Genomic DNA, 26544 nt, shown 5'->3' with positions numbered 1-26544 from the left:
GCAGCCTGGGTCGATTGTCCTGGACCTTCCTCCCGCAACTGATCCTGCCCCGGGCAGGACCAGACCATCCTCCGGCGCCGGTCTGGAAATGCTAGGTCGTGAGGAGTGGCTGGGAGCATCACATAGCCCCCCAACAGAATAGGCTCTCTCCTCCCTCACTCCTACATTTCAACTGTGCCTTCCAGGTTCCCCGGCGATCCTGGGTAAGCACAAGAAGTGACGTACACTGCCAAGAGTGAAGGCGCAACGTCACTTCCATGCGTTCCATGGTGGAATGCACTGTCATTTTGGCAGGAAATTTGAATTCGGGAAAAGACACCCAAAGACAGGACTTATCACAGAGGGAGAGAGATCTCATCCTATTGGATGAGAAGAATCGCTAGGTTCCTGTATAAAAGGACTCTGACTGAAGACTCCATAAGGTAGGACTAACGTTCTAATGATGGATGTGTCATATAAATAGAAATACCCCTCTCCTCTCTTCTAGGAAGACAAGGATCCTGCACCAAAATTAAGGGTAAAATCTGAAAATCGCAAATGTGCCATCTGCAGTAAAAAAAAGCTTCCATCTGGCCATAAAACAAGCTTTATGTCAGCTATGTACGGAGAAAATCATCCGTGAAGAGAAGCAATCCCTGATAGATGAAGTTAGAGGGATGGTGCAACAGGAGATCCAGTTGTCCCTAGCCTACCTTCTCCCAGTCCTTTTCAGGGGACCCCTCTGTACCAAAAAAGAGGAAATATGTCCCGGAGGATAGCTCTGACTCAGAAGTAGAAATATCAGGTCCAGAAGAGTGGCTGGGAGAAGGAGAACTTACTCTGAGTCATACGGAGGATAATAAAAAATTATTCTTTTCTTCTGAGGATATGGAGGAATTATTCCTGGCAGTCAGAAATTTGATGGGAGTAGATTACGAGAAACCATCCAGTACAGTCGAAGACGAGATGCTTGGGGGTCTGAAATCAAGAAAAAGATGGTGTTTCCCATCCATGACAATGTTCAAAATTTAACCCTGGATGAATGGGAGTTCCCAGAAAGAAAGGATCGCTTTCCTCTGGATGAAGACATCTGAAAGTGATGGACTGAAATCCCCAAAGTGGATATCCAGGTGGCTAGGGTAGCCAAGAAAACTACCTTACCCTTTAAGAACTCCTCTCAACTTAAGGATCCACTTGACCGCAATATGGACAGCCTACTGAGGAAGTCTTGGGAAGAGTCGGCAACCTCCTTGAAAACAAATGTCGCATCCGCCTGCATGCCAAGAACCTTATTTCTCTGGTTAGAACAATTAAAGACCATATTAAGGGAGGTACTCCTACAGAAGATCTTCTGGCCTCGTTACCTCTCCTACAGGAAGCTGCAGGTTTCCTTGCAGATGCCTCTGCTGAATCAGTCCGCATTGCTGTGAGAACGATGGTGCTCTCCAACACCACAAGAAGGGCACTATGATTAAAGATGTGGAACAGAGACATTGTATCCAAGTCTAAGATATGCTCTATTCCCTTCAAAGGTGTATACATGTTTGGACCTGCACTGAACGAATTGTTGGAGAAAGTGACCAACAAAAAGAAAAATCTTCCTGAATCAAAAACCCTCAGAGGCCATTTCATCCACCTCATACGTAAACCCCTCAATACAGAGGGAAAGGTAAATCTGAACAGTGGAGTTACCCGAAAGGGGGTATTGGAAGAAATATTTTTCAAATCCCAGGTTCAGATAGGCAATGACGCCGAATGAGTAGGAGGCAGGATTTCAAACTACTTCTCAAAATGGTGGGAAGTATCTTCAGACCTCAAAATTCTGGACTCAGTCAAAAGAGGAGTAAAAATAGAATTTTCCGCCTTTCCCCCACAAAGACTAGAGGCAACATGTCTTGCGTTGTCAAGGTTTCAGAACATTCTGTACACAGAACTTCAGCAAATGCTATCCTCTGCATTAATATCTCCAGTTCCAGAAGCAGAGCGGGGCCAAGTCATTACTCCCGAGATTACTCTCGAGTGTTCCTTATTAAGAAACCAAGTGGAGATTACCATGTTATTATCAACTTGAAATGGCTGGATCATAAATCAGGGAAAATCAGACCTGAACCCATCAACCAAGAAGATCTTTTTAGGAATCCTCTTAGACTCTCAAAACCAAAGAGCCTCTTTTCCGGTCATCAAACAATTAAACATAATATCTAGGTTTCGGACCCTAAAAACCCAAAAGAAGGTGACCTTAAGACTTGCCATGTCAGTCCTGGGATCAATGATGGCATATATTCAGGCAGTTCCCTGAGCCCAGGCTCAGTGGAAGATGCGCCAAAAATTTATCCTCTTTCACTGGTACAAAACTCCAGACGCACTCGGTAAAAGACTCTCCCTTCCTCGCCACGTAAAATTGTCCCTCAGTTGGTGGCTCAGCCAAGAAAATCTGTCAAAGGGAATACCTTGGATCCGATACTCAGTCTCTTCGGTAACAATAGATGCCAGCAAACGGGGTTGGGGAGCAGTGACATCTCAAAGTCTTTCAGGGAATCTGACCCAAAAAGATGGACAACCGATCCTCCAATTTCAGAGAATTAAGAGCTGTAGAGGAAGCCCTGAGAGCAGCAAAATCAATACTTCAGGGAACCCATGTCCAAATCTACTCTGACAACATGAACACTATGTCCCATCTATGTCATTAGGGCATCACAAGATTCGGGAGCCTGTAACAGGTCTCAGCAAAAATTTTCCTTTTGGGCAGAACGTCACCTCTGTCTTTATCATCTCCATCTAAAGGGATCCGACAATATCGAAGCAGACTTCCAGATCAGGACAGATCTGGACCCAGGGTAATGGAGCCTCAGTACAAAAGTGTTCCAGTTAATAACCAAAAAATGGGGTCACCCAGATGTGGACCTGTTGGCAAAAATCGGCAAAACGCAAAAGTAGAGCCTTATTTCTCCATAGATCCAAATGAAACCCAATCAAAGGTGGATGCCTTCTCTCACCCGTGAAGATTCAGGTTGGCCTATGCGTTCCCTCCAATTCTGTGGTTGCAAAGGATGCTACAAAAAGGTCAGAACGGACAGGGTCAAAACCATCCTGATCGCCCCTCTCTGGCCAAAGAGGAGCTGGTTTGGGGCTCTGAAATTCCTGAGCTCAGAGGAACCTCTTACCATGCCGCTAGACCACGACTTTCTACATCAAGGTCCCATTTTTCACCAGGCTCCCCAAAGACTACACTTGGCAGCCTGGCTTCTGAAGCCACAGTCCTAGAGGCCTGTCTGATGCTGCCATAACCACTTTGCAAAGAAGTAGGAAACAGGTCACAAATGCCATCTACTCCAAGATATACAGCCATATGTTAAAGTTTGGGCACCCCTATTAATGTTAACCTTTTTTCTTTGTAACAATTTTGGTTTTTGCAACAGCTATTTCAGTTTCATATATCTAATAACTGATGGACTCAGTTATATTTCTGGATTCAAATGAGGTTTATTGTACTAACAGAAAATGTGCAATCTGCATTTAAACAAAATTTGACCGGTGCAATGTATGGGCACCCTTATTTTCTTGATTTGAACACTCCTAACTACTTTTTACTGACTTCTTGAAGCACTAAATTGGTTTTGTAACCTCATTGAGCTTTGAACTTCATAGCCTGGTGTATCAAATCATGAGAAAAGGTATTTAAGGTGGCCACTTGCAAGTAGTTCTCCTATTTGATTCTCCTATGAAGAGTGGCATCATGGGCTCCTCAAAACAACTCTCAAATGATCTGAAAACAAAGATTATTCATCATAGCTTTTCAGGGGGAAGGATACAAAAAGTTGTCTCAGAGATTTAACCTGTCAGTTTCCACTGTGAGGAACATAGTAAGGAAATGGAAGAACACAGGTACAGTTCTTGTTAAGCCCAGAAGTGGCAGGCCAAGAAAAATATCAGAAAGAGAAGAAGAATGGTGAGAACAGTGAAGGACAATCCACAGACCACCTCCAAAGACCTGCAGCATCATCTTGCTGCAGATGGTGTCACTGTGCATCGGTCAACAATACAGCGCACTTTGCACAAGGAGAAGCTGTATGGGAGAGTGATGCGAAAGAAGCCGTTTCTGCAAGCACGCCACAGAGTCGCCTGAGGTATGCAAAAGCACATTTGGACAAGCCAGTTACATTTTGGAAGAAGGTCCTGTGGACTGATGAAACAAAGATTGAGTTGTTTGGTCATACAAAAAGGCGTTATGCATGGAGGCTAAAAAACACAGCATTCCAAGAAAAACACTTGCTACCCACAGTAAAATTTTGTGGAGGTTCCATCATGCTCTGGGGCTGTGTGGCCAATGCCGGCACCGGGAATCTTGTTAAAGTTGAGGGTCGCATGGATTCAACTCAGTATCAGCAGATTCTTGACAATAATGTGCAAGAATCAGTGACGAAGTTGAAGTTACGCAGGGGATGGATATTTCAGCAAGACAATGATCCAAAACACCGCTCCAAATCTACTCAGGCATTCATGCAGAGGAACAATTACAATGTTCTGGAAAGGCCATCCCACAGTCCCCAGACCTGAATATCATTGAACATCTGTGGGATGATTTGAAGCGGGCTGTCCATGCTCGGCGACCATCAAACTTAACTGAACTGGAATTGTTTTGTAAACAGGAATGGTCACAAATACCTTCATCCAGGATCCAGGAACTCATTAATAGCTACAGGAAGCGACTAGAAGCTGTTATTTTTGCAAAAGGAGGATCTACGAAATATTAATGTCACTTTTATGTTGAGGTGCCCATACTTTTGCACCGGTCAAATTTTGTTTAAATGCAGATTGCACATTTTCTGTTAGTACAATAAACCCTGTCACTCCTCCACTTACGCACACTCTGTGAAATATATGGAACCTTACCTCCTCTTGTGAAAATTTCCGGTCGTCCTATGTGACCCGTGTCTCTTCATTGTAACCAGTAATGCAACTACCTTGAGAAAGGCTTTATGCCGAAACGTTGGTGTTGTTGCTCTGGTTAGGTTCCCTTTGCAGTGTGTCAAATTCACTTTTGCATTCATTCCTTTGTCCTCATTTTGAGTGCCGGGGTTTACTTCATTACGTATATATGTCTTTTTACCCCCTGAGCACCTCCATCTACGGGTGGTAGAGCCTGGAATTTCCATACTTTTGTATGGCCAAGATACTAGACTTCCTACAGAACGGCTTATCAAAAACACTAAAACCCAGTACCTTGAAAATCCAGGTGTTGGCTCTGAGCTCCTAATTTGATCAAAACCTGGCAGACCACCGGTGGATAAAGAGGTTCATGACAGCTGCCTACAGAATCCGTCCAAGGAAGTCCAATGTAATTCTTGTCATGATCCAGGTTGGATATGACAGGTTTTGAATAAGTAACCTTTTTTTTCCTTTGAGCTGGTTGCTTAGAGTTGGTTTTGCCCCGGTGGTCATTGGGGTTATTGCACAGTGGTGTCTTTTGTTCTAGTTTGCCCCTGGTGGTGGTGAGCGTTATTGCACGGGAATCTCTAACAGGTGTGAGACTCTGGCTCCTAACTATAAAGGTGTGTCAGGTGTTCTCACTCACTTTTGGTGATATTGGTCTTTTTCAACCATCCTTGGTGAAGGAAGGAACTTGGGAGGCGTCCCGGGTAGCTCAGTCAGAATCCTGGAGTGGCAGCTATGGTGTCAGCGAGGAATTCTTGCAAAGCTTAGAGGAGTGGCAGCTATGGTGTCAGCGAGGAGTTCTTGCAAAGCTTGGTGGAATGGCAGCTATGGTGTCAGCGAGGAGTTCTTGCAAAGCTTGGTGGAGTGGCAGCTATGGTGTCAGCGAGGAGTTCTTGCAAAGCTTGGTGGAGTGGCAGCTATGGTGAAAGTTGCACTCAGATGCTGGACTCTGTTGCTGGAAGAGAGCTGCACTCAGATGCTGGACTCTGTTGCTGGAAAGCTGCACTCGGATGCTGGACTCTGTTGCTGGAAAGCTGCACTCACATTCGGGACTCTGTTGCTGGAAAGCTGCACTCAGGTGTTGGATCTGGTTGGAGGAAAAGATGCACTCAGGTGTCGTGTTGGACTCTGTTGTTTGGAGCATTAGCAAAAGAGCAAAGCTAAGTGGTGTTTCCCTGTTTGTCACTTTCCTCAATGTGTGTTTTAGTGCAGTGGTGGGATTAGATTCTGCACCGTCCACTTCACTGGAAAGGGATTGGTTCAGGGCAAGCTAGGGATTTCAGGTATCCTGATCGGCGCCCGGTGCGGAACCGGCCTAGGGATCGTTAGGAGTGTAGAGACACTGACTCAGGCGAGTGCAGGAGGTCTCCACATCCCCGTTCCCTATCGCAGGGCCACCATTGTAATTGTTTTCCTGGTTTTCCCCTTTATTCTGAAATTCGCCCTGCTGGAGGCGGTGTATCCAGACATACGTGTACTACTGAAATTCGCCTGCTGGAGGCGGTGTATCCAGGGTCACGCATGTCATATAAATTCGCCCTGCTGGAGACGGTGTGTCCAGTCACACGTGACCATGACAATTCTAACTCGAGATTTGAATATAGTGTTAAAGTCTAACTACTCCAACCTTTGAGCCTATGGAGCAAATCCAGATAGACAAACTATCCTGGAAGGCGGCCCTACTAGTGGCCATTACAACAGCAAGAAGGGTGGGCAAGATACAGGCCCTATCCATAACCTTATTTGAAAATTCTGGACTACAGATTAATAATTCGCTTAGACCCGTATCTTCTGACTTCTACCCTCCTTCTCCGACAACCAAAGGGATGATAGAGAAGCAAGATTCCATTCTCTGGATGTTCAGCGAACCATTATCTTCTACTTGAGTCAAACAGAACCTTGGAGGAAGGATCAGAAACTTTTCGTCCAGTACGGTGGACCAAACAAAGGAAAGAAAGGCTCCAAGAGCTCTCTGGCGAATTGGATCAAAAAAGCGATCAAGGATACATATAAAAATCAAGACCTATCTACTCCAGAATCGCTAAAGGCCCATTCCACTGTCTCCTGGGCTGAAAGGGCCAATGCTTCCATCGAGCAGATCTGCAGAGCTGCTGCCTAGTCCTCAGTCCATACCTTCACTAAACACTATAGATTAGATCTAATGTCTATAAGAGATCTAGCCTTCACATGGAAAGGTCACCAGGCAGTTGTCCCTCCCAAGCCATTATTCTTTTGTATTTCTCCTGTGTGCAGTTGTGGAAGGGATTAGAGAAAATAGAATTACACTTACCGGTAATTTGGTTTCTAAGACCCTACATGACAGCACTGGCAAATCCCCCACCCCCCCAAAAAAAAAAAAATGCTATGTTCATTAATTCCTTGGTGGAAATAAAAAATTCAAGCATTCATTCTGTGTTGTCCTTGGAAAACACTGAGGATAGAGGGAAGGGGAAGGCCATTTAAACCTCTTGTGTTTCCTGTCTCTAAAATTAGGATGGGGAGACAACCTCCTGTGTGCTGTCATGGATGGTCTTAGAAACCAAATTACCAGTAAGTGTAATTCTATTTTTTGGGTAAACAAATAATTGATAAGATAAGGGGGAGCATACCCCTATAATGGTAGTGAAAATACAGATCACCATAGAAAAATTAAGGCATATTGTTGTATCTTTTATTTTGGCACACAATTTGATAATTCAGTACTACTATCTTATAGGGATCTCCAAAATAATATAAATAGTCATAAAAGACCTAAAAATGTGCTGTAACTTAGAATAAGCCATTCTGCTCACTATTAATGGAATAATAAAGTGTTTGTCATTGTAGTGACCTTGCATTAGTGACAGTGATGAGATGCATACATCACTTTCATGCAGGGTAAAGCTGTGAGATGGACTCCTGTTTCTCACTGAATATACCCTTTAGGAATGCCAGGGCACTGTAAGACATCTTGTATGCTTTAGGATTAACACAGGCTTGGACTGGCCCATAGGTGAGTAGGTAAATCTCCCGGTGGGCCCTCCACCCCACAATACACGCAGTAGTAAGCACAATACACTTGATTCAATATGTACAGACAAAGGCAGTATTTCAATCATGTAAAAACTACTCAGTTTATTAGTACATAAAAGCATAGGTACATTTGTGGCGGAAGGTAATGTAATATTTGCATGTGGCTGAACAGTGGGCCCCAAAGTCAATGTTAATGGTGGGAAATTGGCATCAAAGTGCTACACATCTAGCCTGGACAATTGTATCCTAGTTTGAAGAAAAAGCAAACCATTTCATAACATAAATTGTGCACAGTCTGTTATAAGTACATAATTTAGATAATTACGCTCATTCCTGGGACACAAAGGATAATAAAGTTGATCATTTCAGACTGATTATCCTTGCAACAGAAAATAAGAGCTTCTCAAGGATCATGTACAAAAAGTACATTGCTTTTTCTAATTAGGTCATTTTAGTCTAGTTCTGTGACCTAAACCTTCAGCTAGCTTATCTGGAAAGAGCTAAAAGTTTCTTGCTACACCACACAAAGTCACAAGTGTGCCATGGTAGATGCCTTCTGGATTGCTCCTGGTTTGAGTTACGTGGTCGCGAAACTTGTACAATCATGCCTCATCTGTGCACAGCACAACCCAGGTAAAACAGTAAAAGTCCCTAAGAAAGCGACACCTAGGCCTCTCTACCCGTTTCAGAGACGGCAGATTGACTACATACAGCTACCAAAAGGTAGGAGTGTATGCAAATGTCCTAGTATGTCAGGGCTGTGGAGTCGGTAAGCCAAACCTGCGACTCCGACTCCTCAATTTCCCTTACACCGACTCCAACTCCGACTCCGACTCCACGACTCCGACTCCCACACATATTGCTTATATTTAAGTGAAAAATTTATTGTAGTACAATGTGAACCTCAGACATTTAATCATTTTTATGATCCAATAATCAAGATATTTAGATAGAACAGAATATATATTGGTGTACTACCCGGTTTTCATTCTTTTTGGTACAGATACGATATGGATAGACAGATATGGATAAATGGATAGATAGAGCAGATTTCTAATCTGCTTTTGCTATTGAAAACATTATCTATGAGCTCAAAAACCTTTCAGGTGATGCAGTTTTTTAAAAAGAGGATCAGCTTTTGCAGCTGAAAAACGTATCCTCAAAAAACACAGGAAAAACGCTGTGTGTGAATGTAGCCTTAGATCAGGAATATAACAGCCATTTATAGGACATTTCATAACTTTCCCAAATTCCTATGAAAAAATATTCAGCACATCCTGCATTGAATTACTGTACCCAATTTATTATATATTTTAGGAGTCGGAGTCGGTCCATTTTATACCGACTCCAACTCCGACTCCACCAAAATGAGCACCGACTCCGACTCCACGACTCCGACTCCACAGCCCTGTAGTATGTGTAGATCTTTTCTCTGGTTGGCCGGAAGCCTATCCGGTAAAATGTGTAACAGCTAAAACAACTGCAGACAAACTGATGAAAGAACTGATCTGCAGGTATGGTGTCCCAGAAACCATAGAAAGCGATAGGGGGTACACACTTCACGGGAGAAATAATGAGGGAAGTCATGCAGGCCCTGGGTGAACAGCAAGCATTTCATACACCACATAGGCCACAAAGTAGTGGGAAAGTGGAAAGACTAAATGGGACACTTAAACGGAAAATTCAAAAGGCCATGGCAGAGACCGGAAAGAGCTGGGTAGAGTGCTTGCCTCTTGCACTCTCTTCAGTCAGACACACTCCAAATAGAAAGATAGGCTGGTCTCCCTTTGAAGTCCTGTTTGGTAGTGCACCAAAGACTGGTCTGTACTTCCCACAGGTGCTACAAATGCAACACGGTTCTATGACAGCCTATGTCCTGGCCTTGCAGGAAAGACTTAATGTGGTGCATAAACATGTGTTCTCATCCATTCCAGATCCTAATGAAAGTGCAGATGTGCATCAGCTGAATCCATTGTGAAGAGTTTGTCCATCTTTGGACTGAATACATACTTGAATGTTAAAAGAGGGATATATTCCTCATATACTGAATGTTATGTGTTGTTTGATGTATGTGTCAAATATGGGATCATCTTGTAACCACACACAGATGTCGCAGTGCAGCTACAGAAAGATGCTTAAACTGTGCTCAGAGTATGGTCTAAGAAGCTTTCTGTACAGGTATAATGCATTGCAATGCATTATACCTGTGATCAAATTGAAAGTCCCATAGAGGGACTAAGTAAAAAAAAAAAATTAAGTGAAAAACTAATTGTAATTTTTTTTTTTTTTAAACTACAACACAAACAAATTACACCAATAAATAAACATTTTTATATGAAAAAAGTACACCTACCGTATTTTTAGGATTATAAGATGCACTTTTTTCCCAAAAATTTTGGGGGGAAATGGGGGTGCATCTAATAATGCGAATATACCTTAGGCCTGTTTCACACTTCAGTTTTTTGTGTCAGTCAAAATCCAAAATGGCGGAAAGCGGATCCGTTACTAAACTGATGTGAACGGATGCCACCGGAGCGTTTTATTTGACGGATCCGATGAATGAAGAATTTTAAAGGAACCGTAGCCGAGAGAGAGAATTTTTTCTGTCTGCCAGGAATTATTTCAGGGTTAAATTTCCGGCTGACTTCCTTCCTCAGGGCATGCGCACTCTAAAATGCGGATCCTGCAGCAAAAAAAACGTTGCATGGTCCTTCCGGGCATGTCGGCGGACACAAAAAATTTGGCGGATCCGCAAAAAAATGGATCCAACGGATGGCCATCCGTCAAGATCCGCCGGTAATCCATCTCAATGGGGATAAAAACGGATTTGCAAAAAAAAAAATGGCGGATGTTTTTTTTTTTAAAAAAACGGCAGATTTTTGACTGATGGTCAAAAACGGAAGTGTGAAACAGGCCTTACCAGCCATGGTGGAGCAGGGTTCCAGAGTCGCTGCTGGAGGAGGCAAGAGTGGAGCGTTGCTGCAGGCCACAGGCTGGGATGAAGGGGTGTTCTGATGTGCGACGCTGTGGGTATTCGGTGGTGTGGGGGCTCCGCCGACATTTTCTGAATGCCGGGAGCCCCCGCACTTCCAGGTATACTATGCGGTGCCCTCTGGGAAAATGGCTGCCGAGGGCGATGCATGCGCAGATGGAGAACTCGACAACAACATCTCGGGAGATGAGATCTCAGCGTCAAGATCTCCATCTGTGCATGCGCCACCCCCGACAGCAATTTTCCAAGAGTCCACCGCATAGTGAACAATGGAAGTGCAGGGGCTGCGGGCTTTAACACAATGTCGGCGGTGCCCCCGTACCACCAAACACCTGCAGCGTTGCATATCCGAACATCCCTTTCTCCTTTCTCCCAGTCTGGGGTCCGCAGCATCGCCCCACTCCTGCCTCCGCCAACAGCGACCCTGGGACCCTGTTTAAGCTCGAGGAACGGCGTAAAAAAAATAAAATCAAACCAATTCTTCACCGCCTGTTGATTTTTTCATTCGGTCTCACAAACATCTCAGTAAGACTCAGCTCACATTTATGCTGCGCTCTACACTGAGCACTTATACTGAGGTTTCCATGTAAATTTCTGAAATACGTGATTCAGACAGAACCCCTGGCAGAAGATGGAGACACTGTGGACGCCATCTGACCTGTGATATGATGGTGCATAATGGTGCCGTCAACTACAAAGGCCAGATGGAGTCCAGAGTAACTCTGCCGCCTCATTATAGTGAATGGATCCCTCAGGATTTCATCTGAATCATGTCACTCAAATATTTAACGGTGCCGTCAACTACAAAGGCCAGATTCAGTCCAGAGTAACTCTGCCGCCTCATTATAGTGAATGGATCCCTCAGGATTTCATCTGAATCATGTCACTCAAATATTTAAATGGAAACCCTGATGTAAGTGCTCAGCGTAGAGCGCAGGATAAATGTGATCCAAAATGTTATGCAAAATGTTCCCAACAAAAGCTTCAAATCAATCCACAAAAAAGCAAGTCCCCACTCAGGTCCACCTTCTGTCAATGAAAATATAGGGTGCGTCCACGTTACAAAGGCTCTGGAAAAGTGCTATGGCTCCTCATTCCACAAAATAAATTCAGCACTCCCAAATCCAAATGCCCCCCTCACCCGAGTACCACAGCGTGCCTAAACCACATTTAGCATCAACATGCTTGGCAGAGGTATAATTTCCAAAATGGGGTCACTTGAGGGTGGTATTCTGCTCTTTTAGCACTTAGGCTGAGTTCACACGTGGCTTTTTTTCGCATTTCCGCGGCAGTTTTAACTGCTCGATTTTGCCACGAAAACGCGAAAAATAAGCATAATGCTAATGCTGCGGTTTTCACCGCGGCGGAATTACTTCGCGGTAAAAAAACACAGCATGCTCATTAATTTTGCGGAATCGCGGCAATCCCGCACCCATAGGAATGCATTGTTCTGCTTATTTTCCGCATGTGGCTGTGCACACCATGCGAAAAGTAAGCAGAACAATTGCGGATGGTACCCACGGTCCGGAGGAGAGGAGACTGTCCTCCGGGCTTTTGGGTACCATATCCCTGTAAAAAATAGAATTTAAAATAAAAAATATTGTTATTCTCACCTTCCGACGTCCCGCGCAGCCTTCCCGCCTCTCTCCACACTCCCGGTCCCAGGAAACCTTTGCGAAAATGCCCGCAATGACGGCCGTTCTCGCGGGATCGCGAAGTCTCGCGGTCATTCGCGCGATGTCATCGCGAATTACCGCAAGATGTCGCGATCCCGCGAGAACGTACGTAATCGCGGGCATTTTCGCAAAGGATTACTGGGAACGAGAGTGTGGAGAGAGGCGGGAAGGCAAGAAGAACACCATTTTTTATTTTTTTTTATTATTTTTTTTACTACTGATGCTGCATAGGCAACCTCAGTAGTAAAAAGTTGGTCACACTTGTCAAACACTATGTTTGACGAGTGTGACCAACCTGTCAATCAGTTCTCCAAGTGATGCTACAGATCGCTTGGAAAACGCTAGCATTTTGCAAGCTAATTACGCGGGAATTTAAAATGCGATTTTCCCGCAGAATTGAATTCCGGAACTCTAGCGGTAATTTCCGCGAGAGTTCCGCTACGTGTGAACTTAGCCTTACAGGCTCTGTATATGGAGTCCACAAACTATTCTAAGAAAATCTGCACACCATGAGGCCAATAGCGCTCTGTCTCTCCTGAGTCTCTCCACATAGTTAAGCAGTACTGTACAGACACATATGGGGTATTGCCATGTTCAGGAAAAATTGTGTGACAAGTTTTGATGCCATTTTTACCCATTTCCCCATGTGAAAATGTAAAATATGGGGCTAAAACAAACTTACTGTGGCAAAAAATGTAATTTATTTTTTCTTCACTACCCAATGGTACAACATTTTGTGACACCTGTGGTGTCAATATGATTGTTTCATCCCTAGATGAATTCATTGAGAGGCGTAGTTTGTAAAGTGGGGTTATGAGGGGTTCTGCTGTTTTGGCACCTCCAGGGGCTCTTCCAGTGGGTCATGGCACCTGCAAACCATAAAAGTAATACAAGTGCTTCTCACTAAATTAGAATATCATCAAAAAGTTAATTTACTTCAGTTATTTAATACAAAAGTGAATCTCATTATACAGAGTCATTACATTGAAGTTCATTGCTAGTTTGATCATCTTTTATACAAACCTGAATCAGATTATAGATCCATATTATTGTTTGACATGTTGTATTCTAATACATTCTGATCAGGTTGTCAGGCCCTATATGCAAATGTGTTTTATGTCAGTGGTACTGTCATACCGTAGGTAGCCAATCTACATTGGCAGTTTATTTGACCTGCAAGTGTGGGAAGCAGGCCTGTTTTTTAGACCATTTTTACAAGTTGGTGAAAACAGTCTTGCTTTTTTGTACCATTTTAGGTTTTGCTTTTCCTTTTAATGAATTCAATAAATGTCATGTTTTAATCCCTACTTATTGCTATATCCACACCACCTTTTGGGACCATTATTTTTTGGTTGGGCAACCTTACCAAATTTTGCTATTGCTGATTCTGAAATGCAACTAAAATTTTAAAACTAAATTTTAAAGTTGTACTTATTTTTTTAGCACTTTAAAATAACATTTTCTTTGTTTTTTTTGTCTATTCTCTGAAATCCCCTTCTTTAAAATAGATTGAGTATTTGGATAAGCAACAACTTACAAATGAATCAAATACATTTTTACAAACACATTACATTACCATTATCTGTGGCCTTTGCAGTTCTTGAACCTCTAAATGCAAAACAGTTCCGCTTACAAGACAGATCAATGCAATCCATTTATAAGTAATCCTTCTCAACTCTTTTTTTGTTTTATCCCAGAGCTCAAAGCTTCACACAGAGCTCAATTCAAGATTAGGCAGCTTTAAACATGTTTCTGCTACATCTGTTTTGCACTTTTAGTAAAATTAAAGAGGACTTGCCACCAGTCCGTAAGTGAATAGTTATAGCTCTTATTTTATTCCTGCTGCTCCTTTGTCTATTCCGATATTTTTTTAAGTCCTGCCAAGGTTCCAGAGACATTGGCATTTTAATTTTGTTCTAATTTTTATTGTCTTTACCAAAGGGGCGTTGCTCACAGGAATCTCTTGTGAGGCCTTAAAGTGAACCTGTCATCAGGATTTTTCTAAGTAAACTACAGGCATTGTCATGTTGGCAGTGTTAAACTAACTAAAAAGTTACCTGGGGTGTAGAAATCCATCTTGTGGGCTTTGTGTTAATCATTGTTAGAAGTTTTCAGTTAATGAGATGCCCTTGCTCCAGGGTGGGACTGAAGGCAGAGTCTGATCTTCCTGCTCTAAGCCAGAGAAACCAAGGAAAGACCGGCCCACAGGCTGCTCCAAAGCACAAACATGTTCTTCATCATAGAGACAGACTGTACTTCGGACGGCCTGTGGGCAGGTCTTTCCTTGGTTTCTCTGGCTTAGAGCAGGAAGATAAGACTCTGCCTACAGTCCCGCCCTGGAGCATGGGCATATCTTCACCCTGCCAACCTGACAATGCCTGTAGTTTATTTAGCAAAATCCTGCTGACAGGTTCACTTTAAGACTAATTACCTTGTGCGCACCACCCCCTTAGAGCCCTTAAAGACCACGATTACCGCTAAATAAAATGGCCCATATCTCTGAAACCGTATATCAGATTTAAGAAAAAAATGAATAAAGGAACACTCAGGAAAGCAGAGCGAATAAAACAGTCAAAACTGGCCACTTCTGACGTAGTGATAGGTCTTCTTCAAATTATGTTCTCCCCATGGTGAGCAACTATTGTCATACAAGTCAGAAAATAGTATAGTCTTGTAAAGGGTTATAAATAAGATTTACAAAGATCACCAATTCATCAAAGACTCCATGGTCAATGTTGTTATCGGTAAAAATAATTTTTCCATCTCAGAAATGTTTCACATTTTGAAATGACAGGTCATAAATGTGAGTCTTATTGCAGATCTGATCTGCACCTTTCTCTAGAACAGTGCCCTGTTGCATGTTGTCATGGTTGATGGGTGACCATGCAAGTTGAACTCCAAAAATCCTGTCAATATATGAACACTCCCTTCAATTAGTTATAGCATAAGCCAACTTTGAAGCAAACTAGTTTTTCTTCTGGTAAGGCCTGTTTCACACATCCGTCTGTTACCATCAGTCAAAATCCGCTGTTTTGCAAAAAAAAAAAAAATGGATCCGCCATTTCGCTTGGCGGATCCGTTTTTTCCCATTGAGTTGCATTACCGGTGGATCTTGACGGATGGCCATCCGTTGGATCCGTTTTTTTTGCGGATGCGACAAAATTTTGGCGTCCGCCGACATGCCTGGACGGACAATGCAACGTTTTTTTGACCGGCCGGATCCGCATTTTAGACTGCGTATGCCCGGAGGACTTGACTCAGCCGCAAGTTTAACCCTAAACTCTGTTCTGGCGGCTGAAAAATTCTCCCTCTCTCTCCAGACAGCGGTTCCTTTAAATTTACTCCGTAGCCGGATCCGTCAAAAAAAACGGGTCCGGTGGCACATGTTGATGTCCGTACGCAGGCGGATCTGTTTTCCGCCATTTTGGCGGATTACAACTGACAGAAAAAACTGATGTGTGAAACAGGCCTAAAAGAATCAGAAAACCGCTATCCCAGTACGGTATATAAATTTCACACGCTCGTTAAATTTATCACTCTATTAGTACTGCTCTGGAAAGATGGATGCCAGTTTCGTTATATCTTCCAGGCTAGAAAGAGATTTAAAAATTAGGCGGAGAGCTACACACACAGCACCACAGCTAAATAACATGTATTTTTAGCTACATTTTTAAGGGAATCCTTTCATATGAAAAAATTGTGCCCCTCAATGCTCACACATAGTTATACTGTGCTCCCATAATCATGGAATAGTCACATGTTGTCAAACAGTGCCCGATAATTGGCGCATTCACTTCCAACCATGAGAGAATTCCGCAAACAGTTCCCCATGACAAAGCAGCCAATGCTAAGTTTCCTCTTGTGCATTTATGTTAGAGCAAGTTATTAGGTAACACTTGGGCGGTGTCGCTCCATTCAATCTCCAATGCAATGTACTTGGCTATGTCCTATGGATAGGTGGTAGCTTGTTCTATCTGGAATACCCATTTAGCTGTTCTGCACTTTCCAAAAGAGTTCATGCTGTCCTGTCAGTTATGTCCCCTTGACATTACTAGCTGAAAGCTCCTCCATGTGTTCAAGACCTTATAAAGACCATGGAAGGGAACCAGCAAGACAGCCCAGAAAATCTGACACTATCCTACAAGATCCAGACCACTTGCGAGATCTTGATAAGTAAAATAAATTATTTTGAACCTTTCATTAGGGGCAGTAGTGTCACAAAATCTCCAGGCTAACTACCAGTTACACACTCTCCTGTGTAGACACGTCAGTCCTTATGGTAGTTCTCATATTGGTCCCCTCCTTTCCAAGTCCCATCCTGCTGATTGCTCTTTATGCTCCCACCCATGTAGTGATATAATGGCTATTAGTAACAAAGTTTTACATATATTTTTATATATATATATATTTTTATATATATATATATATATATATATATATATATATATATATATATATATATATATATATATATATATATATATATATATATATATATATATATATATATATATATATATATACACATACATACATACATACATACATACATACATACACATACATACTGTGAGGTGACCAGTATATGCAGCATGGTGGCTCAGTGGTTAGCACTGCAGCCTTGCTGCGCTGGGGTCCTGGTTCAAATCCCTCCAAGGACCACATCATACAAACGCTTTGCAGATTTTCAAGTGTTTGTCTTGGTTTACTCCAGGTACTCTGGTTTCCTCCCACACTCCAAAGATATCCTGATAGGGAATCTAGTTTGTGAGCCTCAATGGGTACTGTTCCGATACGGTCTGTAAAGTGCTGTGGAATTAATGGCGCTATATACAGTGGCATGCAAAAGTTTAGGCACCCCTGGTCAAAATTACTGTTATTGTGAAGAGTTAAGCAAGTTGAAGATAAAATGATCTCTAAAAGGCCTAAAGTTAAAGATGACACATTTGTTTTGTATTTTAGGCTAAAAAGTAATACACATTGTAATTTTTTCACATTTTAAAAATTACAAAAAGAAAAATGGTCCGATGCTAAAGTTTGGGCACCTTTGGAGATTTGTGTGCTCAGATAACTTTCAGACCTTAAGGTTTCAGACCTTAATGAGCCTGTAAGGGTTATGGCTTGTTCACCCTCAATGTTAGGAAAGGCCAGCTGATGCAGATTCCACAGGTTTAGAAACACATAGCCTCCTATAACCTTGTGCGAAAAAACAGCCACCATGGGTTCTTTTAAGCAGCTGCCTAGCACTCTGAAAATGAAAATGGTGGAGGCCCACAAAGCAGGAGAAGGCTATAAGAAGATAGCAAAGCGTTTTCAACTTGTCCTTTCCTCAGTTCAATATGTAATTCAGAAATAGCAGTTTACAGGAACAGTGGAAGTCAAGATAAGGTCTGGAAGGCCAAGCAAAATTTCAGAGAGAGCTGCTTGTAGGATTGCTAGAAAGGCATATCAGAACCCCCACTTGACTGCAAAAGACCTTCAGAAAGATTTAGCAGATTCTGGAGTTGTGGTAATTGTTCTACTGTTCAGAGACACGTTATCAAATATGGCCTTCATGGAAGAGTCATCAGAAGAAAACCTCTCCTGCACCCTCACCATAAAATTCAGCATCAGAGGTATGCAAAAGAACATCTAAACAAGTCCAATGCATTTTAGAAACAAGTCCTGTGAATCGTTGAAGTTAAAATAAAACTCTTTGGTCGCAATGATCAAAGGTATGTGCAGAGAAAAAAATTGCATAGAATTTCAGGAAAAGAACATCTCTCCAACCATTAAGCATGGGGATGGATCAATCATGCTTTGGAGTTGTGTTGCAGACAATGGCACAGGGAACATTTCACAGGTAGAGGGAAGAATGGATTCAATGAAATTTCAACAAATTCTTGATGCAAACATAACACCATGTGAAAAAAGCTGAATTTGAAAACAGGATGGCTTCTACAAATGGATAATGATCTCACACACATCAAAATCCACAATAGACTACCTCAAAAGGCGATAGCTAAAGGTTTTTCAATGGCCCTCACAGTCCCCCGATTCGATCATCATTGAAAATCTGTGGCTAGTCCTCAAAATAGCAGTGCATGCAAGACGACCCAGGAATCTCACAGAAATGGAAGAATTTTCCAAGGAAGAATGGATGAAAATCCATCAAACAAGAATTGAAAGACTCTTGGCTGGCTACTAAAAGCGTTTACAAGTTGTGATATTTTTAAAAGGGAGTGCTACTAGGTACTAACTATGCAGGGTGCCCAAACTTTTGTATTGGCCTATTTTCCTTATTGTAATTTTTAAAATGACAATATATATTTTTTTTGGCCTAAAATACAGAGAAAATGTGTCATCTTTAACTTTAGCCCTTTTAGAGATCATTCCATCTTCAACTTGCTTAACTGGTCACAATAACAGTAATTTTGACCAGGGGTGCCCAAACTTTTACATGCCACTGTAAGTGAGTAAAATAAATATTCCTATAGGATGCAGCTATATATTTCTTCCCTTGCCTCCAGCTTGTAAGAGCTGACAAAAAGAAACTTATCACCTGCAAAAGACTTGGAGAAAGGTTACGGGTGCAACACTCAGATGCTACAATGAGCAGTTTTCTGTATTTTAGTGCATATATCAACATATTATATTTGCATATCCCTGTATGCATAACATATTATAATTTAAACCGAAAAAAAAATCTGTATATATACTGAATAAAAATATTTGTCAAGTACGGCACATTTACCATTTATCTTCCCTTAACGTTTAGGTAAGCACATATTTTCTCATGCTGAATTGGTGAAAAGGGTGTTCTGTGATTCCAGGGTTTATTGAACTTGCAATATGATGACATGACATTAGATCTGTAGAGAAGTGCTGTTAATAATGGAGTTTTATCTCTTGATTATTTATCAGCTCAAGCAGCAAGAAATTAAATATACCCTGAGGAAACCTTGGGAAAGTATGACGCCAGGCTTTACAGCAGCAATCCAGTTTCATAGTGTAACAAACTAAAAAAAGAGTTATCAAAACCTACTGATGACAATAAAAAGAAACAAAATACGCTTGAGGTAATTAATCTTTCCCCACATATCCTCTCTGATGCAAAGTGTGAAGTATTGAGATTGACATTTGTGCCTAATAATTCATTTAACTATTTTTCAACCATGAAAGATCTGTATTGCTTTTCACGCAAGATAACATTGAAAAAGTTACACAATAAAACAGGAGAAGATTTTGGACTAACAACTAGGGCTGAAAAAGAATCATTTTGGATGACCTACTTAGAGAACAGGATATTGAGACCAAAGGTATATTCCCTGAGTCCACATTGCCCAGATTGTCAACGTTTCCTCCCTTGTCCCTCTGCCCACAAATTGAGATCTTTACTAAACTGGTCTTGAAGGATTTTTAAAAAAATCCCTAAGTTTGTCACTAATGACAACAAGGTCACAGCGTCAAAAACACGTACAGTAGGCTGTCACATTGCCCAATTATTACATACAAATCTGAACTTACTGATTCTCCAGATGGCACTAGATCAGGCTATAATCCATAAAAAAATCTTGGTGGGATTTTGGGAAACTGTTATTAACCCCACAATTTTATCTTTTGCCAGAGATCCACAAGGATCCCATTAATCCACTGGAATGACCAACTGTCTCAGGGATTGATGGTTTATGTGATCCGGTCTGTCAGTTCATTGATTATTACTTGAAGCCATTGGTGGAGACACTGCCCTCTTATATACATGATACAATGGATGTTTTGACAAAACTGGAGGGGATGACCTTGGAAAGGGACATGTGGCTGGTTACAGCCGATGTTGAATCGCTGTACATGTGTATCTCCCACGATGATGGCATCGAGACAGTTCGCTTCTTCTTGAGAAATGGCAACTGGGATGGCCAAATGTGTAACCTGATTTTGAAGCTATTGCGGTTCATTTTCACCCACAATTTATTTGTGTTCAAAGATAGATTCTTCCTGCAAAAACGTGACAGCCATGGGGAAGCATGTGCCCCATCCTATGCCAACCTGTTTCTCGGTCTATGGGAAAGATCCATTCTCCATCAGAATGGGGTCTCGACCATTGACCGGGTGCAGTGTTGATGACATCCTATTCATTTGGCAAGGCCATGAATATGATTTGGTCACCTTTGTGGATCAACTGAATCACAATTCTAAGAACATCAAATTGACAATCAAGGCACACAAACAAAAAATTGATTTCTTGGATATAAGTTTGGAAGTAGATGAGGATGGATTGTGTCCAATTTTGGGCACCACATTTTAAAAAAAGACATCAACAAACTGGAGCAAGTTCAGAAAAGAGCGACCAGAATGGTGACCGGTCTGCAAACCCTGTCTTATGAGGAAAGGTTGCAGGATTTGGAATGTTTAGTTTGCAAAAGAGAAGACTGAGAGGAGACTTGATAGCTGTCTACAAATATCTAAAGGGCTGTCACATTGTAGAAGGATCAACTTTATTCTCATTTGCACAAGGAAAGACTAGAAGCAATGGGATGAAGCTGAATGGGAGGAGACACAGATTAGATATTAGAAAAAACTTTTTGACAGTTAGAGTGATCAATGAGTGGAACAGGCTGCCACGAGAAGTGGTGAGTTCTCCTTCAATGGAAGTCTTCAAACAGAGGCTGGACAGACATCCAACTGGGATGATTTAGCGAATCCTGCTTTGAGCAGGGGGTTGGACCAGATGGCCCAGGAGGTCCCTTCAAACTCTACGATTCTATGATTCTATGATTGATACACACAGATGTTTTCAGAAAGGAGACATCTGTTACCTCTCTACTTCACACGTCCTCATCACACTCTCCACATACCATCAATGCCTTCCCAGTTGGGCAATTTTTCAGGATGAGGCTGATCTGCTCAACTGACAGCAGATTCGAGACCCAATCTAAAGATTTGAAGAACAGATTCATGTCTCATGGCTACAGCAGCCACAATATAAAAAATGGATACCAATGAGAGAAAAAAGCATTGAGACATGATCTTTTATTCAAATCTGATAGGGGTATCAACTCAGATCAATGGGTTAGATTTATTTCTACCTACAATTGCCATTGGAGATGAATGCAGAAGGTGATTCGGAAACATTGGTCGGTTTTATTAACCGACATTGTTTTAGCCCAAAACATCCCGGAGACCCCCAAATTCTCGGCAAGATGAGAAAAAGCCTGAAAGATTTGTTAGGAAATAGTCATTATGTGGCTAAAACAAAAAATCCCTTAAGTCCAAACAATACCCCTCCCATTTAGGGCTGTTTTACTTGTGGTGATTGTTTAGCCTGCAAACATAAGAACTTGGTACAAGGCATGGATTTTTAATCAGAGGAAGGGAACAAAAACTTCAAAATCCAACACCACATTACCTGCAGTAGTATGTCATCTACCATGCCACATGTCCCCATTTCAAGGTATAAGTAGGTCTTACATCACGTCAACTACACACACGAATGCGTGAACAGGTCAGAGACGTATCCAATGCCCAAAAGATGGAAGATCTCACCACATTAAAGACCCTCCCTAGGCATTTTCGGACATTACACAACTGCGATTCCGGGTGATTGGCATTGACCTCATACACTGTGGCATCAGAGGTGGAAATGTAAAGCGCCCTCTGGCACAGACAGAATCTAGATGGATTGTTGTCCTGAATACCATGTTCCCTATGGGGTTAAATGAAAAATTGAGCTTTGCCCTGTTCTTATAGTGCCCTATCCTGATCCATCCATTTTAATTTTTTATGCTGTGTTTTTATTTTGTTATTTACGGTTGTCTTGTATCATTAGCTCTAAGTTGAAATATCTGACTATAATGGGTTGGTGTTGTTGCATATATATGATAATGAGGCATGGACAAGTACAAATCACTTTTTGGGATAAAGCATCTGTATATGAGAATAACATCTATCAATCATAGTGGACCAAATAATAGGGAAGACTGAAGATGGATAAAGTCATTAAATGTACAGTGGGGAAAAAGTATTTAGTCAGCTAGCAATTGTGTAAGTTTTCCCTCTTAAAAAGATGAGAGAAGCCTGTAACTGACATCATAGGTAGACCACAACTATGAGAGTCAACATGAGAAAACAAATCCAGAAATTCACCTTGTCTGATTTGACAAGATTTATTTTGCAAATTATGGTGGGAAATAAGTATTCATAATTAATGTGATATTATAATCAACTTTTTTATTATGTATGCACTTTTATAACACAGGACTACAAATATGTCCCTCCTTATGTATTTTTTCTATATTTTTTACTTTATGGTTGTCTCTCCTTATATTGTATTCTATGGTATACTTGGGCAACTTTGCTGTATGCAGTAGGTTCACCTGACTATATATATTTATCATATTCAAAAACTCGTATCATTACTCGCTACATATGAGACACTGAGCTCAACGAACACAAATGTTTGTGACATTTCTCCCTTGTTCACAAACCTGAAAAATACATTCAACTCTATTCGTTATATCCACCACAAAGATGGTGTTAGTCACATCTTCATGAATGTCTTCGCCAAAATGGCCGCTGTCCGACGCATGTGCCCTACGGACCCGGACAGAGCCTTGCAGCCACGGCCTCAATCCACCCAGATGCGCATATCCATAATGTCATCAGATTTGTCCATGACGTGTGCACCTGGGGAGTGCCGAGATGCAATAGTCAACTTCCGGGAGGGAAGGCAGCGCACCATGCGCAGTATGAAAATGCGACCAAATTAGTAAAAGGTATATAAGATCAGCCTTACATATATGGTTACTCCCTGTGAAAAAGCTACCGCGAAATGCGCATCAGGATTCACCTGGGGGGGACATGCACCACAACATGGGTGAGCACTATGTATTTTGAGCCTTAATTGTATTTAATTGCACTAACTCATGCAAGATAACCTCTTTTAACCTATTGCCTCCTTACCTTCTTACTCCATATGTATTAGCACTTGGTGTTTTGTGCACGACGTAGAACTTTATTCATCTGCTTATAGATTGCTTACTACCATCCACTGTGATTGTATATTGGTCTGTGTCCATCCCAGTCTTTTTTGGCCACTTTCTAGGTCCTTTGTCCTTGTAAAAAATTTTATTGTGTCAAATACCAATCATGTCTTTTTAACCATTTTGATATTTTCTTATTATATTGTACAGCACTCCAATTTTTTTGTTTATGTTAAAAAAAAAAAAAAAGTTATGCATGATGAACTAGTGAACACCTACTTAAAAAGCAATGCACGGTATAATATAATATAGACCAGAAAAAAAAATTGTGGCAGAGAATATCAAACTTTTTGCATGGAAACATATAAAGTTGGCTCAAAATTGGACCTGATTATAGGAAAGTTCACTTTTGTCAGAGGCATCTGCATTAGTGTGTCCCAAGCCACTGGCGGACACAGAGTAGAAGGCCCCCTGTGCAAGCACATCATATGGGCCCTTTCTAGCCCAATAGCTCATCACAATGCACAATACCTCCTTTGGAGGTAGACTTGGGCCTTCTTACCTCTTGGGCTCCTGTCTGCTGCACAGGTTGCACCAAAGATATGTCCGCCCAGTCACAAGCACACTAATAATGGGTTTGAGCAATCTATGTACGTATGGCACTATGATGGATCTGACTCAAGAACTAAAGGTCCATTTTTCAGAATAATCGTTTCACAATAACCTTTCAATGTAAACAGGCTGCAAATAATCTGATAAACGATTAAAACGCTCGCTCCTTGGGTGAAATGCTCTTTCGTGCTGTACAAAAGATCATTGTTCTTGGCAGCACATTGTTCTGTGTAAACAGGACTCAAGCTGCCGAGAAATATGGCAATGTATGGGTCCCGTTACACATAGTGACGCTCCAGCGATCCCGACAACGATACGACCTGGTAAGGATCGCTGGTACGTTGCTACATGGTCACTAGTAAGCTGCCAAACAGGCAGATCTATTCAACGACACAGCAACGATACGGCGATCCGTATAACGACTTCGGCGGTCGTTGGGACCTTGTCACACAGCAGCTATTCTGACAACTCAGACCTTGATAGGCGTGCTTCAGCGTTGCCTTTTCCACGCACCTCTGCTCCAACTGGTGGACACTACTGCACTATCACTACGTGGTTTGCTTCAGCGTCCCTGTCTGAGTCGCTAGTGCGCTATTTATTCATGGATCCACAGTCACTGACACGGGGCAACGCGATTATTATAACTGTACATGTTAAATGTCATGATTGCATATACGGTAATTGACAGCTGACCTATAAAAGGAAACGCTACAAAAGATCCTAATTTGAGACCACCAATTGGAGCTGAGAGGGCGTTGAAAACACAAAGCAAAATCACGCCTGCGTCCCTGAGTCGCCAACAAGGTCGCTCGTCGTTATGGCGTCAAACACAGCAATGCATGCTGGCCAGCGGGACGCCAACGATCAAAAAATGGCCCAGGACATTCGAGCACGATCAGCGATATCGCAGCGGGGGGCCGGTTGCCGCTATGTGTCACACGTAGCGAGATCGCTGTTGCGTCACACAACCTGTAACGTTTCAGTGATCTCGCCAACGATCTCGCTATGTGTGAAGTACCCTTATGTGGACTGAACAATCTCTTACAGATCGCTCAGTGTGCATCATTTACTATGATCAGCCTGTGTAAACAGGACTCAAGCTACCTAAAACTATGGTAGTGTATGTGCAATGAGCAATGTATTACAGATCATTCAGTGTGTATTATTTACTATGGTCTGCCTGTGAGATAAGTGATCCCAGCCAATTAACTCCTACGATCAGTAGTGGCCCTCAGTCACCATGCTGCAGGAACAAAAAAAAAAAAAAAAAACCCTTACTGCATCGTGAAGCCCAGAATAGGCTTAAGAGGTTAAACAGATGCTACCAAGATGCCAGTTGTCCAATGTTTGTCTGATTCATGAACCTGCCATACACTGACTTCTGATATCGCCCGGGTGGGATGAGCTGAATGTAACTTTAGTTTATACTTAGTTACAAGTAGTAAATGCCGCAATCATGGTAATTAATGGACAATATTGTTATCCAGTTTAGGTCAATTTCTGGCAGACAGATTAATTGGCCATTAATACTTGTCCACTTTAGACTAACAATGGTCTGACTGCATAGATTTTATGTATATGTCATGTACATATTCTCCATGTTAAAATAAAAAATGTAACTAAATTTAACTATTTTGTGCCCTTCTTTTGAAGGATTCACCTGCTGCTCCTCCATCCTGGAGCGACATTTGTATCATCCGAATATGGCTGTCACAGTCTATGGGGCCCCCATACACATTAGACGAGGAGTGCGCAACTCCAATCCTCAAGGGCCACCAACAGGTCATGTTTTCAGGATTTCACAGGTGTTAGAATCATCACTTGTGAAGGTTCCTAAATTAACAGTAAATAAAACAGTTTTTTCAGCTCACCTGTTGACTTTGTGCATGGCTGCCATCCCAGGAAAATCTAATCGGTAATAAAAAAAAATCCAGCACCAAAAGGTTGCACTCCAACAAACTTTATTCCAAAATCTTCATAAAAAAACAAAAAAAACAAACATTGTCCACCGACCGCAAAAAAAAAAAAAAAAAAAAAATATGGCGGAGATAGCAGAGGTTCCAGACACCAGTTTACACGTTTCAGGGCTAAATATGCCCCTTAGTCATAACCAGCCCTGAAACGGGTAAACCGGTGTCTGGTTCCTCTGCTATCGCTGCCTTTTTTTGCTGTCAGTTGTCCCTGTTTTTATATGAAGATTTTGGAATAAAGTTCGTTGGAGTGCAGCCTTTTGGTGCTGGATTTTTTATTACTTACTAAATTAACACCTTGAGCAATGCTAAGGAAATCCTAAAAACATGCACTGTTGGTGGCCCTTGAGGACTGGAGTTTTGTCCATAGCTGCATTAGACTAAAAGTTGTCCAAACCCACCATGTTCGA

The 26544-nt window shown here is 41.9% G+C and overlaps 1 protein-coding gene across 1 annotated transcript in view; it reads right to left on the bottom strand.

Annotated features, from left to right (window-relative positions):
- ELOVL2 (ELOVL fatty acid elongase 2) overlaps nt 1-26544 on the bottom strand; it is a 185963-nt gene that overhangs the window by 69523 nt on the left and 89896 nt on the right. The window lies entirely within an intron of this gene.

Source organism: Dendrobates tinctorius, unplaced genomic scaffold, assembly GCF_039654945.1.
Source record: "Dendrobates tinctorius isolate UK_male_01 unplaced genomic scaffold, ASM3965494v1 ptg000004l, whole genome shotgun sequence".
Classification (NCBI taxonomy): domain Eukaryota; kingdom Metazoa; phylum Chordata; class Amphibia; order Anura; family Dendrobatidae; genus Dendrobates; species Dendrobates tinctorius.
Note: the sequence above shows the minus strand (reverse complement) of the source record. Positions and strands in the feature narration are given on the sequence as shown.